Source organism: Rhipicephalus sanguineus, chromosome 8, assembly GCF_013339695.2.
Source record: "Rhipicephalus sanguineus isolate Rsan-2018 chromosome 8, BIME_Rsan_1.4, whole genome shotgun sequence".
Classification (NCBI taxonomy): Eukaryota; Metazoa; Arthropoda; class Arachnida; order Ixodida; family Ixodidae; genus Rhipicephalus; species Rhipicephalus sanguineus.
Window position 1 is genome coordinate 141,837,418 of NC_051183.1, and position 16,009 is coordinate 141,853,426.

General features: G+C 44.9%; 1 long non-coding RNA gene across 1 annotated transcript; it reads right to left on the minus strand.

The window, feature by feature from the left end:
- Positions 1 to 6,340: 6,340 nt before the first annotated feature.
- LOC119403551 (uncharacterized) lies at positions 6,341 to 11,227 on the minus strand. The gene is made up of 3 exons (XR_007417239.1): positions 11,181 to 11,227; positions 10,625 to 10,658; positions 6,341 to 6,534 (listed from the first exon to the last, which is right to left on the minus strand). It is a non-coding gene; the product is annotated as an uncharacterized LOC119403551 (long non-coding RNA).
- Positions 11,228 to 16,009: the final 4,782 nt, after the last annotated feature.

Genomic DNA, 16,009 nt, shown 5'->3' on the forward strand with positions numbered 1-16,009 from the left:
AATTACATTACATCTTTACATCCAAATAGATCTACCGTATTTTCCGGCGTGTAAGATGCACATTTTTTCCCGATATTCTAGCCGGCACGTCTTATATATGCAAAAAGTCATGAGATTGTGCAAAACCAATACGTCCATATTTCATTAGCGAGTACGTTGAACTGAACGTGAAAGCATTCGTTAAAAGATATCTAATCTTGTTATAACAATGAAGTGGGCATGGTCCGAGATGCGAGCTACTTGCTGTTCGAGCAGCGCAGAGGCCATGGAGATTACGGCTGCAATAAAAGCCACCACCGTGACTCACACCATTTAGGGTTGCCACCTGTCTGGCTTTAGAGCGGCCCGGCCGGTTTTTTAGATAGTGGGCCGGTTGCCAGTCCGCATTGGCCGCCATTTACAGTTTTTTTTTTTTTTCATTGTCATATCGTAATTCTAACAGCGAAGCTGTTTAGCAAATAGTTCCTTATCCGGTGAACCAAAAAACTATCGTCATCATGTGCCACAGAAATTTGGTAAATTCAACTGCTCACGAATGGTCCGCTAAAAAATGAGGAAGGAAACAGTTAGGCCAACAGAGAGAATGAGAGAAAGACTAAGGAGGAGGCAGAAAGAGAGATGATAAAAGCCTAGAATAGTATAGCATAGCAAGGGGGCGAGGAGGGGAAGTGAGGCTGAGGAGGAGGGAAAGACATGTGGAAAGAAAAAGACATATAAAGTAGATAGAAAAAACACAGAGCAAGACAGAGAGAGAGAAGTACATAGAGAAACAAACAACGAGAGAGAAGGAAAGAGAGAGGGAAGGGAAAACTATATAGAGTGAGCGAAAAAGAAAAAAATGGATGGTGAGAGAACGAAAGAAACAGTGATTAAAAAAAAGGAAAAACAGAAAGAGATAAAGAAAGAAAAATAAATAGAAACAAGGAAGGCCAGCCAGCTCTGCCCTTCCTTCATTAGAGTGCTTATTTGGGCCGGTCGGTACATGTTCAACGATACGAGAAACAGCGCGAAACATGGGACAGTGAATGAGACGCTGTCCCGTGTTTCTTGCCGTTTCTCGTATCGCTGGATCTGCCTTCAGGCTTGGCACCATTAGCGCGAAGCTGCCGTACTTTTTTTTTTTTTTGCATTTTATAAGAGTCAGTTCAACAACTTCGCCAAGAAATATTTATCGTTAATCACCAAAACTCTCACGCTATTAGTCAACTACTTTCTAGGATTCCTTGAAATGTAGCGATCATTGAAATAGAGCATATTATTGCTTGTGTATGGTACACGAATATCAGACCTTTCTGTGGCATATGCACTGTATACATTTTAACGCTCGTTTGCGTCTATAATGCCACTAGCCTGTTGGATTCTGACGCAAAAGAAGAGCTTTTTATGGACGAAGTATTGCGGCTCCTTTTCAGTGCAGCACATTCAGAACAAAAGGCACAGCGTCATTCCAATCACGGACATTTTTATGCCAGCAATTAGACTACTTGGTTAGCTCAGTGTGCTGTTTTTGTTTGTGCATCAATTAGGTTTATTTGGCTCAAGGAACGCAATGTTACATTAAATGGCAATGCACGCCGAAGACTTGACATAGCGTCCATTGTTCAACATACATAACGTCCCATTGTAAAGTTGTAGCGTGCACAATACCAGTTACAAAATTAAAAGACCGCTTTGTTGTCATCATCATTAGTTTCCACGCGAGACGTCGCTGCAGTCCAGCAGTTGTCGCAGCTTCCGGTCACCATTTACGTTTTGTACGAGTGTCTAGGTGTTTACAGTGCGGGGCGGTCGTGGTCTGTGTTCCTGCCCAGCCTGGTAATGCCACAGAGGCAACGCCAACAATGTGCTTACCACGCCACGTAAAAGAGTTAGTCGGAGGCCGACAACGGCAACCGCACCATGCTGCTAACCGAGGCAGAAGAACTTTTGACAGTGCGCCAGAGGATCTGGCTTTAAATCCAGTGGAATAAATGTTGGTTTTCTGCACCTTAGGACAATGTTATTTACAAGTTTTATACTGCTGCTTATAGATATTCAATGCCCTGTGTGACCACGCATTTCGCAATGAGTGTACTCTACGTGCAAAGTCTTGTTTTACTATGTTGACAGAGTTAAAAATAGATGAGTCTTATGCAGAAGTGCGTCTTATCTATCATTTTTTCCCGAGTAAGTCGTAAAAAGTAGGGGGTGTGTCTGACAGAAAGGTGTGACTTATGCACCCGAAAATATGGTATATACTGTTATGGTAAAAATTAAAAAAAAAAAAGCATTAGCCATACAACTTCTCTCTGCAATGGCATCTTTGGCTTCTGAAAAATATATGAACGATGAAGTAAGAATTACATCTCATCTATGAATCCAAGCACATCCATCCTACTGCAGCTACATTTTTAAAAAATAATCAATACACAACTTGTCAGTACAAACACATGCTTGGCTTTATGTTGAACACCTGAAACAATGTGGTGCAACTTAATTGATGGTTGCTATAGACTGCTGAAATGAAAAACAATATTTCTGATTCCGTGTCTTGCAGAGATTAGCAGCAAGGGTCATTTGTACTAAGGCTTCCCAAGGACTAGTTGAAATGGACAAAGCTGTCCCTGTTACACAAGTGTTACGCATTTTACAATCTATAAATTCGGAACACCTTCAGCATGAAATCAATAAATGACGCTATCAACGCTCTACGCTTCAGCGCACTTTTAAACCGTAGCAGTTTAAGCATATTACAGTCAAAGTAAAATACTGCAAATATTTCCTGAAAGACACTAGGAAGTGTTAGGTTGCTCAAACGCCGAGTTAATGAGAAATTTGATAGGTTTATGTAGTAGAGACACTGAAAACAGACGCTTATTAAGCCACAGCAACAACAATCTCTGTCACAGATGAACACAAATGTTAATCAGAATTATTTGCATAAAGCAACATTCACGTAATGGCAGCTTAAACGATCACTGCCATTATCCATCAGTTGCACGAGTGAATTGTACCGCTGCAGGCAGGTCCATACTAGTGACAAGCTCAAGAAATCTGGCTCTTCAAATTGGTTGGAGACTACATCACATCTGCCCTGAACGCAGCACAAATGAAAAATCAGACAGATTTGCCAACTTTGCACTTCAAGTTTCTTGGGTTATCTGCGATAACTACGACGTTTTAAGCTACAGTCAAACCCCGCTACAACGAAATTGACGGTGCTCGGAAAAATGTTCGTTGAAGCGAAGATTTCGTTGTAGTGAAATTGAAAAAAATATGGCTGACCTGAGCTAGTAGAACAGTGAAACTTTTATTTCCAATATTCAAAAAGTGTCTGCTGCTTCCTTTGCGTCCCCAGCAGCGTTACGACGCGATTCTCATATATGCATAGCGACGCCACGTTGAAAAGCACGCAGAAACAACGGCTTCCACGAGCGAATCAAACAAGCACGGGCGCGCAACACGAACTGCACAGTTGCACCAACACGCTAACACTAGCTATTCGCCGACAACGGCGACATGCAGGCGTGCTATCGCGGAGCGATGACTTACGCCTTATTCTATGCTATCCTTATCCACCACTCGTGGCTGGCTGATCCCGTTGATAACACGGACGAATTGTTGCTCCGACCACCGGTCGCACTGGCCAAGCGCGAAAAGCACGAAAAGCATTGGCATTGGAAAAGGCACCATTCCGCGACTACACCCCAGGGCTGCTCGCGTTGATAACGCGGATGTGGCGGATGTACCGTCGCTCTGACCACTAGCGAAGCGCGAAAAGCACGAAAAGTATTGGAAAGGCATCGGAAAAGCTATCGTTTCGCGATTGCACCCCAGTGTCAACAACTGAGCTTTGGCTTCGGATTGTCTGCGACTCAGAAGCAACTCAAGCCAGTTGCGAAAGCAGGGCAGTCTGATCGCCGTCGCTATCAAGCAATGGCGGCCCCCATGCTCAGTCAACAGCGGCGGTTTCTGGTGGTTCCAACACGCGAATCAGACTTTGAAGTCGTATTTTTATGTTCTAAAATGCATCAAAATGTCCGAGATTGTGTTTATTGCACGGTAAATTAAATTTTTGAGCCCCGAATGGCATCGTCAAATTTCGTTGAAGCGGAACGGCAGCAGAAAATGTGTTCGTTGTGGCGAGCATATTTATGCATTGATTCCTATGGACTGTTGACGGGGAACCGAGAATTTTTCGTTGTACCGGAAATTTCGTTGAAGCGGAGTTCGTTGTAGCGGAGTTCGACTTAATACTATTTCTGAAGGTCAGTGGAATTCGGCTTTCTTTGAAATGCAACAAATTAATTTTCAAGTCGGTTCAGTGGCTGTCCTGTGCAAGTGGTTGCTTAAGCAACACCCTTGCATTTCTTAACTTTACATGCATCGCATTAAAGAAATCGGGGTTGGCCTCCCAATTAAGCATACAGTCGAAACCCGCGATAACGAAATCCCGAGGGAACGAAATTCTCCCCGCAACGAAATATTTTCGGAACACCGGCAAACGCCCATAGGAGTCAATGCATTTAACTCGCGACTACGAAAGATATTCGTACCGCAGTCCCTCATTAACGAAATTTTTGAAACAGGAGTGCGCAAATAATCTACTCTCGCAACATTAACTACATTCGAAAACTGCTGAAATGCATTCGTGCTACACTTAAATTGTGCAAAACTATCGCTACAGCGCACTTCAGAAGCAGCCGCCATCATTGTTTACAAAAAAAAACGTAAAGCTGGCGACGATGATGATGATGATGGCTTGCCGAAACATCTGCTCGTTATCGCGGACTACGTAGCCAAATCCACATTCCTCATGGAGTTTCGTTCGTTCGCTTGGCTCTGTGCCTGGCTTTGTCAGCTTTGCGCGCCCATGGTCGCGTGTGTGGAGCCATTTGTGGAGCATTTGCTGGTCGCTTGGCGCAACGTGAACTGTATGTTGCGATTGCTTCGTCCGATTTCGCTGCCTGCGAAGATGCCGCCTCCAACGAAAAAGCGGAAGTTCATCATGCTGGAAGATAAGGCTGCAATCATGAGTGAGGTGGAAAAGGGCAGGAAAAAAATGGACATCGCCGAAGAATTCGCCGCATTCTCGTGCCAACGAAATTCCCGCAAGAGCGAAATTTTGTGCTTTCCCCGCCGATTTCGTTATTGCGGGTTTCAACTGTATCTCTTAAACACTCGTTCTAGCCTTTATAATAATTCACTTGGCAAAACAGGGGTCATGCTTCTTTTTGTCCTGAAGCCTTCATATTGGTACATCCTTGTTTAGGCATAGGAATTTTACCAACTTCTTCGTCAAGTTTTTGTTTCCTGTAAAAGGCAACACATGTTTTTTCTCATAAACAATTCTACAGACACGAGCTGACTGTCAAAATCCACAACATTAAGATAAGCAGGTGTGTAAATGCCAAGGCAACATGCCCACTAATCTTTAGTCTCCATTTCATAGCTTACCGAGCCTCTTCTTAAGGTCAAGTGTGGCAGCTTTGCAACTACAGACTGGTAATTTTGTTAATAGTCTAAATTGATTTCCTCTCAAGTGACACTTCAAGCTGATGCTCACACCGACAAGGGCCATAAGCAGTGTGTAGCTAAACTGATCTTGGGCAACGAGCATGGCACACAAATACTTAGGAGCGTTCACCATTGCATAGGATCCTTTCTAATGTCATGCAGTGTAAAATATTTCTGCCTACCGCCACCCTCAGCAGTAACGTGGTTGACCACTATAAACTTTATACAAAAAATGCACTCTCACCTTCAGGTGGTTTAGGTGGTTCTTTGCCACGCCTTTCACGAACAGGCGACTTGGAGATCTTGGGACGAGTTGTCGAAGGAGCTTTTGTGGTCCTCAACGCTGCAGCCTTTGCAAGATCAGCCTCCCTTTGCCTCCAGAGAGACCAAATCCAAGCATCCTCGTCCTCGTCCTCCTCTCCACCCGTCCTTGTAGCCGGCTCTGCCCTAGTGTAAGGCACTTTGGGAGGGCGTTCCTCTTGAGAACTCAAAGCTGCCACAGGGCTCCTCTCATGACGAGCAGTTCTCTTCGAAGATGTCCCCAAAATCTGCCACAAATTGCTCGTGGGCTTCACGGTTTCAATGGGAGAGTAGCGCACTGATGAGGACTCTGACGTACGAGACTCGTTCCTTTGCATTTCACGAGGCTCTCCTGCAGCTCCGAGATTTTTTGGAGTTTCACGGCGCACAGGTCTCTTCTCTCCCACCTCTGCTGCTTCAGTGGTCTCTGCATGTGGGCGTTTCCTGGATGCTTGAGCGCTTTCCGAGGATTTCACGACGTCTGGCATGGTGAAAACTCCCGATCCCGACCGGGCCCACGGGCTTTTTGCAACAAGTTTGGGAAACTCCTCCCTCATAAACCGCTTATACTTTGCATAGCGGTCTTCGGCGTGGCTATGTGGTTCCGGCGATTTCTTTGGACCTGTGGTGGTCGAGAGGTCCGGAGAGATCAGGGGCGGCGGCTTAGGTCCTTCGTCAGAACAGATTGAAGAGCTGGAATTCTCGGACGGCAGGAGCTCTCTGCTGCACTCACTCGTGCTGAAAAAAAGAATCAGGAAGCAGCAAGAGTTTGCAAGTTCTTCTATGTTGGACTATCTTTTAAGCAAGCGGAACAGCTACTGCATGTGAGCAAGTTATTTTTAACAAAAAAAATGTTCATTGCATTAGGTAGACTTCTTGAAAAACAATTCAAGACTAAGTCATAAATCAAGAAAACACTGTCCCAGACAAGTGATCACCCTTAAAAGAGTACTGGTGTAACATTCAGGGGGGAACAAGATTATTCATTTATATTTTTCATTTTAAATACTTTCGGGTTGTTCCTGTAAATAAAAACATGGGTGTTGAGAACCCTAAAAACATTGTTGTAGTGCTTGGGAATGTATAGAATATAGACGCATTCGACAGCACTTGCCATTCTCTGGCAACATGTGTGTTCACCGGAAGCGCGCCCTATAATTCTTCCTGTTTACCTTGTTTTAGCGTGCTTCTAGCCTGCATTGCTGGCCGCGGCTGCTTGTGTTTCGATGTTTTCTGCAGAGACAATAATTCCGATGAAGCGCTCACAACTCGGGCACTGCTATGTAGTGCCAGGATGCAGTCTGTGATCCGGAGCTAATTTGCTATCACAAGTCAAAACGTTCTGTTTTCTGAGAGATGAAGGCAGAAAGAGCGCCTGGACTGCAGCGATCAGGCGAGAAAACTGGATTCCCACAAAAAGTGCATAGATTTGTTCTGTCCACTTCATCAAAGGCAAGTAAAGCTCAACGCATACTCTAATGGCACTGAGACGATGCTCAGACGTTAGTCGTAGGTCCCCAATTACAAGGAACACGTCTGACACCGTCGTCTTCCACCCGTGGCAGATAAGTGCACCAACTCATCAAGTGGATAGCAAAATGTGAAAGCTGGCTAACGGCGAAAATCAACCGTAAAGGTGCTTTCTGTAGTTGGAGCCACATCAGTGATGCGTACTGTTCGAAGGAACAGGCGGGACACCAAAGCAACATGAATCGCCGCACAGTGTACGTCCGCGGTGCCCATGTTTCGTAGCTGTTGCATTTGCTTTTTATGAGAGCGACACCTGCAAATGGGTTCGCATCTGTGCGAGCAAATGACTCGTCGCCTGTCTTCTGGCTGCCAATGGACATCGCCCCACCCTAGCTGAAGTACCTTTCGGTGTGTGTGTGTGTGAGCAGTAGATATAGGCGGGTTAACTTGAAAGTTTGATTCGTGAATACTGTACTCGTGAGTGAACCATAGTAGTTCGCGTGGCTCAGCCGCACCTGACGTCATCACAGGAGTACAGGTGCTCCAAAAGTAATAATACGGAGTGTGGGAGCTGTGGCCAAACAGTTCAAAACTGCATGCCAGCGCGCTCTATGAAAAGATGAGCTGCAGATAGAGAGAGTGCGTCGGCATATCTGGCTCAGCCATCCCGATGCTCTGATGCTTGCCTTATCGCCGGCTCAAGCGAAGCCGCGCTACTACCATCACTCCTCGGCAGGGGCGACAGTGTTGACATTCATCGCGATGCAGAAAGCGCATGCCTCTGAACATTTCTTCACGACGCGGGCAGAGAAATGCATAAAGCATTTAAAGTGTCCCCTGCCGAGCAGTGATGGTAGCAGCGTGACTTCACTAGAGCCGGTGATATGGCGGGCATCACAATATTGCGATGGGTCAGCCAAATGCGCCGACGCACTCTCGCTATCTGCAGCATATCTGCTGATAGAGCGCGTTGGCATGCAGTTTTGCCTAGTTTGCCCACAGCTCGCGTGCTCCGTTTTACTTTTGGGGCGCCTGTACATTCATCTATATTATCTCAGTCACACCGAAATCTTTATCAAACTGCTCGGTGTGACACAGCCACAGCAATAAACATTTTATCGTGAGGTTGTGCCTGGACAAATATACACGAGTATGTCTGCAGCTGTGACAGGGGGCAGGTTTTTAGCTCCTGTCGAAAAGCTGAATCGTGCAACTTCTCTATCCAGCGGATCAGGCAACTCGCCACTTCAGTTTCTGCTTGTACCTCTCCCGTACGACGTCGTCGAGCTCCGTCATGTAGTCGCTAGACATCGCTCTAAACACATCAGAAGGAATGCGCCAGAAATAATAGAGCTACAAACTGAAACACACCAGGCAAACACCGCCGGGACCATTGAAAAAGTATTACCGGAAGTGCCGCACCAGAAGACTTTGGGCAGGCCATTCGGTGCACGCCAGTTTGTTTACAAACAGCGAAACCGTCTATATTTTTAATACCGCTACCTTAAAACCGTAATTTCAGTTTCAATATCGAGGGGGAGGCTTCGGAGTGACGTTTCAACTAGAGCTGTGCGAATAGCAAAATTTTGGGTGCGAAGCGAATTCGAATAATAAAGATTGAGTGCGAATCGAATCGAATAATTTCGAATAATTTTCGAATATTTCTCAAACATTTTTCGAATAATTCGAAGTGAAATTACAGAAAAAGTTGCAGAGAATCCCTAAGTCTGTTCTTGTGAGATAGCAACATGAAAGTGTTTCTTTTCACTATGTTGATGAAGCGCTGGTGGGGTCATATTTCATAGTTGTCTTTCTTATCAAGAATGAGGCAATGTAGAGGCTGAATGGTATTTATGTACATGATTTGGTGCAACCAAAGTGCTGCCAACAACACTTTACACGTGATAGGCAGAGATGCCATTTCCTCAGCCTCTCCTCCTCTTTCAACTTCTGTGGAAGCCCAACTAATGTGGTGGACAAGACTGTGCTCCCTTCAAGTCCAGAGTTCCAAATCTGCCTCATAGACGTCGATATATAGGAACATTTGAAATTTTGGATGCTAAAAAGCTTCGGCGTCCGATTTTTTGGACTTCCTGCCCAAATTTCAGGTCCAAAACAGCACTGAGCCCCCACCTCTGCCACATCTTTCATCTCCGTGTTGGAACCAGCGTTTTCTTGAGTTAATACATTTGCAACCGTAGCGGAGCTTGAAAGGCAGCTTTGCCGCAATACGGGGGTGTGACGAGGTGAAGCATATTGAAAATCTAGGGACCACTTCCAAACGGACGTTGACTGTCTCTTGCCTAAATTCGACCGTAACGGACCTTGAAAGGCAGCTTTGCCGCAATACGGGGGTGTGAGGAGGTGAAGCATATTGAAAATCTAGGGACCACTTCCAGTCAGACGTTGACTGTCTCTTGCCTAAATTCGACCGTAACGGAGCTTGAAAGGCAGCTTTGCCGCAATACGGGGGTGTGATGAGGTGAAGCATATAAAAAATCTAGGGACCACTTCCAACCGGACGTTGACTGCATTTGTCTTTGGGAAGTTCGAATAGTTCGAATAGTAAAATTTCAGTGCGAATCGAATCGAATAGCAAACACTATTCGAAAAATATTCGAAATTTCGAATATTCGCACACCCCTAGTTTCAACACAAGTCTGACATCACAGGAAGACTACAGCTCGCGACATATGTACTAGCAACAGCTGTCAGTCTGCTGCCAGTCGCACGTGGTTCACTTAAAGAATGACGAGTGAATTGACATCCAGGGATTGACAGCGATTCCTGCGATTTAGGCTGCATTCGGGATGCAGATTTCGCAAACCCAGTGCACCGTGTTGACTTGTCAAGCTAATGTCCATTGCAGTGGGGCTGGCTTGCAGATGCTGGCCGAGGAAAACTTTAAAATCCAAGTAAAATATTTTATACGTGTTGTCTGCCTCCGGTGTGTGGAGAGCGTTGATAGTGCACAGCATGGAAACGAGAAATGTCCCTTTTGGGGTGCCTCAAGATAGTGTCAGTACTCCTTTATATAAAGTTTACATCCACTGAAACATTGTTGATGTACGATGCTGTGGTCAGTAAGGAAACCCAGTGCGGGAATAAATTACAACTTCAAAAGCTCGAATGTTGGCTCTTTTTACTGGTGGTACAGTCTTCACCAAGCCATACTACATATTTTTATCAATATATAGGCAAACAAAGAATAAAATCAACATGCATAAATTTGGTGTGCATGGCCCCTGTAACAATTATAGTTGCTATATAAAGCTCCACACCAGCAGTGACGTAGAATACGGTAAGTCAATGCAGTAGTATTAGCTGTGGTTAAAAACAAGTCGCAAGGAGTTGCTACCTTTCAGGCGGGACTCCAAGGAAGCCTTGTCCATCTGGAGACAATGAGATGCAAGTGCAGGTCAGATAAGTGCATCGCACGTAGAGCAGTACTCGTGGATTGAAACGCCAAAGTGAGAACACATGGCGGCCGGTACACCCAGTGCTGCTGATGGAAGCAAGGTGTTGCATTGTGGTATAGTGTGAGGGTGAGAATGCTTTTGAGGCAGGATTGCCATTTCCGATAACCACCTAGTCGGCCTATAGTTCACTATGCTGCAATGCCTCAGCATGCAAGTGCGCCAATGCAAAAGCAGCAAAGAAAAGTGTGGCAGGCTTGCAGCGCTCTGCTGGAGCTAAGTTGACCTACAGACACGCTCACTGGAAACAGTAATTCTACTCAAAACAACCTCACTTTCGTGCTGTACTACAATGCAACACCTTGCTTGCATGAGTGCCCATGGGCAGTGCTGCATGCACTGGCAGCCTTGGGCTCCAACTGTTGCTTTTCAATCAACGTGTACTGTACATACTAGTAGAAAAAGTGTTCAAGCCATGGTGCTTATGAAGGAACCTACCTGGTTGTGTGGGCGACACACCTGCCACGCTGTCGAAGTATCGTTGCCTGTCAAAAAAAAAAAAAGAAACAACAGAAGTTAAAGAAAAGCACATTTCGCACACGTGAATTATTACTGGTGAGTCATATGAGGCTAAGTTTCTACAGCGCGACTGGAACGCGGACAGAGAGGAACAGGCGAACACACACACAGCGCGTCGAGTCACGTCACTCACTCACGTCACTTTATATGCGTCACGTGCTTATGAAATTAAATAGTTGAAAGTCAGCGCTGTGTGTGTGTGTGTGCGTTTTCCTCACCGTCCGCGTTCCAGTAGAAACTTAGCATGAACAACCAACTAGCCCGCCAACGCACTTCGGCCAAGAGTCATGACGGCATAACCAAGGGTTCGTTAAAAAATGCCAGTAGAATTTTAGTACGCACTTGCAAGAGTGTGTTGCCACCCAAACAAGAGCACGAGCAGCAGTTGGTAGCCGGAAACGTTCATAATGCAATATCTTTTGCAACTGAAGAAGTAGCATATTTCTTTAGGAAGCATCACAATAAGGCTCTGACCATTGAGATTACGTGAATATATATATATATTTATATATATATATACCGTATTTACTCGATTCTACCGCGCCCTCGATTGTAACGCGCACCCGTTTTCCACGACCAAAAAAAAAAAAGGAAAAAAGTACGACATCGATTCTAACACGCACCCATTTTTCGTGAGAGAAATGAACAAAACAAGTCCGTAGGATTCCACCTTCGCACATTCAGAAGAACGAGTATTTGGGTTTTAAAGAACTAAAGTTTCAAAAAAAGAAAACACAGTCAAACGGCGGGCCTTGCCGCTGAAACTGTCACCACTACGGCGGCGATACGAGTCGCGTAATGGATCAGTCTTCGTCGCTGTCGGACAACTCCTTGTCGCTGTCAACGCTCTTCGATTTCGGCAAACCGGTCCTGCTTTTGTCCACAGAAACCTTTTCGTGAAGCTCTGCTGTAAAACAATCTTCTGCTTCTGTTTGCGCCAGTCTCACACGCACGTTTCGGCAACTCCGAACAACCGCCATGCGGCCCGATTCCCGTCCGTCTCTGCACATGTAATAACTTTTCTTTTAAATTCGACATCGTGGTGCACTCATCGAGTATTTGGAGTGGGCACTTCCATGCCGCCAATGCGAATGCAGAACGGGATGACAAACTCCTCAGCACACGTACGAACTGAATTACAGAAATGGCCGAGGCGCGTAGGAGGCGGCCATTTTGAAATGCTGATGGCAATATGATAACAGTTTTTTTTTCGGTACTCGATTCTAACGCGCATGCGATTTTTCGACTCGTTTTGCCGAAAAAAAGGTGCCATAATTTTACCAGATTCGCTTTAAAACAACTTTTCACCATTATGAATGAAGAATGACATCCAGGGTTTGTGGAATCCCGTCTGGTTGGCAGGAGGCATTGTAGATGAGGAATAAACGCCAACCACAATAAAAACACATTAAAAACAATCGAGAAGTTTCGGTTCCCGCACGGGAGCCTTGTTCACAAAGAAGTATAAGTCAACGGGTATCACCATAGAGTTTCCCCAAATTAACTAGAGGGGTCTCTGGCGCTGCGATCGTTCAGCTACCATGGGAATGATGGGTAGTACACAAATTTGCCTAGTCTTCGTGCTTGCGGCTTCAAACATACTTGTGGCTTTGTTTATCGCTGTGTTTTGGCATTCGTTTCGGATAAAAGAATGTATCGTTGTGAACTTCGTGACCGGGTTTGATTTGGCGAGCCTAAAAAAGTTGAAGTGGTGAAGTGGAACTGCTGACTTTTGCTGAACTTCGTCTTGCTACAAAGTGGATGCAGGCGACGCGCAGCCAAACGAAGCCGAAAGAACGAAGTTTAGACAAATTTGTGTACTACCCATCATTCCCATGCTGGCTGAAGCACCATGCGTTGCAGCTCCCATAGACACTAGCGCCAGAGTTCCCTCTAGTAAGTACTGTAGGAAACTCATCTATGGGTATAACGTTGCGCAAAGGACACAAGAGAGACGATGTAACACACAGGGCGCAATTATGACTTGGGGGTGATGACTTGCTCTACATCGTCTCCCTTGTGTCCGTGTCACTTTACGTAATACCCACTCATGGGAAACCAACAGGCCGAAATAGCAACCTCGGTGAAGTAAAAGTCAGTTATGTTTCAATAGGTGCTGCAAGCATCCTTGCAAGGATGCTTGGGGCCCCACTGAAACGTGACTGACTTCACACTTCTTCGTGAACAAGGCTCCCGTGCGGGAGCCGAAACGTACGTATATTGTTTTTAAAGTGTTTTTATTGTGGCCAGCGTTTATTCTTTTTCTACTATGAATGAAGGAAGGCAAATCTTGAGGGCTCGTTTCTTTGTTTGACACAACCTTAATGAAAACCAGCAGACGACGAAGCCAAGGAAGGTATAGGGGACGTTATTTGTAGGGTTTTATGTGTATTGCAATAATTCTGATACAGCTGCGAAGAAAGTGAACGAAAAGACAACTTGGCGCCGGCAGGAACCGAACCTGCAACCTTGGAATTACGTGCCTCATGCTCTACCAACTGAACTACGGAGGCAATCGTCCCACCGTCCACTTATTTATGTGCACGCAAACCCTGGGAGTGTTAGTCAGCGCCGCTCTTAGCTATACCCCCGTTGGCTTCGTGATCTGCTGGTTTTCATAAAGGTTCCCCATTAAAAGAAATGCACAATTTTCAATGTACGTCAATCTGTCGCTGCCCATGCACTACACGGCAAGTAAAGACAGCTTTAAGCAGTTAAAGAGACACTAAAAAAAAGTTTTTTTCTCGGAATAGTAAATTACTATTTCACAATTCCAACGTCACCACGCTTGCCGCGAGAAAACACTCGGTAAGAGAAAACATGCAAAATGAAAATGCGGGCGCCGGCGCCACTATGCAATTCCCGCACCAAACGCCGTGACATCCTAGATTTTGACAGCGTCTACTAGGTTGCACGTAGTTCCGAACTGTTTAAAATGAAGCACATTGTCCGCTGAGGGGCCCATATACTTAACACACCACGTTTCAGTAAATTTCGTTGAGCCAATTTCGCAAAAATGCGAAAAAATAAGCTTTGAAATCCGTGAAGTCACGCACAGAGATTTCGACGTGAAATTCAAAAATGGAACTTTGACTTAATTTTCTACTCTATCAATAAACATACAATGGTGAAGTTAATGGCATTAGAGTTCTAAAAGTACAATTTATCAATGTAAACCGATTCACTGTATCACTCTAGTATCCCCTCAAAGTGTTAACCATGAATGAATGAATGAATAAACTTTATTAAAAGTCCGGCAGTTTCCTTCGGGCGAGGCGGCGGAAGAGGGGATTAACCCCTATCCCGTCCCACCCTCCGTCAATGATGGCGACAGGTGACCGTAACAAAAATTTTTATTAAAAAATTAGAGCACTATTGAAAGATAAGGTATCTCTGGCTAACACATGTAAAGCGCAGTAAGGGTGCAGCAAAAGCAAGAATTATTTCAAAAAGAAAATGACAATACATACAATGCATAACTTTGTGGCGATTCTGGCCACTGCTTCGTTCTTCGGACGTTCAGAGCCGAGAGGCGTGACGATTCCCCTACGAAAAAGTAAAACCGCAAGTTGAACATGCTGTGGTGCAAAGAATGACAAAACATCTAACATGGTGAAATTCAAGCACTACTTTTTTCTTTCTAAAGTTCCAAGAGGCCAATTTCCTCTTAATCTGTTATGCAAACCACACCTGAAGTATAATAATGGTTGACCAGAGGTGCAGCAAAAAATTCCATATTGCAGCACCCTGGAGGAGCTAATTTCACATTCTGGAGTACATTGGAAGAGCAAGTTGCATTTACATTTAGACACCCGAATAATTATTATGGGGCTCTCATGAAGAGCCAGATAAGCATCTGGAGTTGTTGCAAATCTCGTGGAAAAAGTTCTCTCCAAAGCACTCGTTATTTCACACGAATATAAAAAAAGTAGCGTGGCATGAAGTTGGATGTTGTGAAATAACCTCTCCAGATCTTTCTTCGACTCAACCAATTAAACAGAACACTGGATCAATAAAACTGTATACTATGAAATAACATTCTAAACAGCATTATGTGGTCATCAATGTGCAGGGCTCCTGCCACAAATTATCTTAATAAAATGTTGCACTGCAAGTCAGCAGAAGTGGCAGAGAAACACCACGGCATACAACAGTGCCTCAATGCTCAAAGGCGAAAGCCACCTTTTTCTTCTCAGTCGATTGTATTAATCTTCTTCATTTATTATTGAATAATTCCTTAATTACATGCAGTGTGGCGCTTGAAACGAGCTACTAGCAGCACTTGTGGAACACGACATCAGCCAATGAATTGCCGCCACCGATTGGCTTAGAAGTCACCAGCCTCTGCTGAGAGTGTCGAGCCGATTTGCACAACAGAAGTGCTTAAAGTCTGGCTCCATCAAAGTGGTCTCTAGTGATTAGAGCAAAGATGGAGAGAGAAATAAAGCAGAAGAGAGAAAAAGACTGCTGCTAGATTGTTTCAAGCATCGCTCAATACAAACGGGCAAACTAAATTTTAAAGGCGGTTTTTTTCCTTTTGCTCAATTAATGACGTGGACTTGAAACAAGCAATCCTCAATCTCCGCCATGGTGCTCGGCGGTATCTGACGTAAACGAGCTCAAAGTAAAACAAAGCCTTGGCGGTTGACACCTATGCAGTATTATCGGCGAAACCACTATTTTATAGTAACCATGACATCAAGGACAAAGGTAGCTATTCTGAACAGTCTCGACGGTCAGGTGTGACA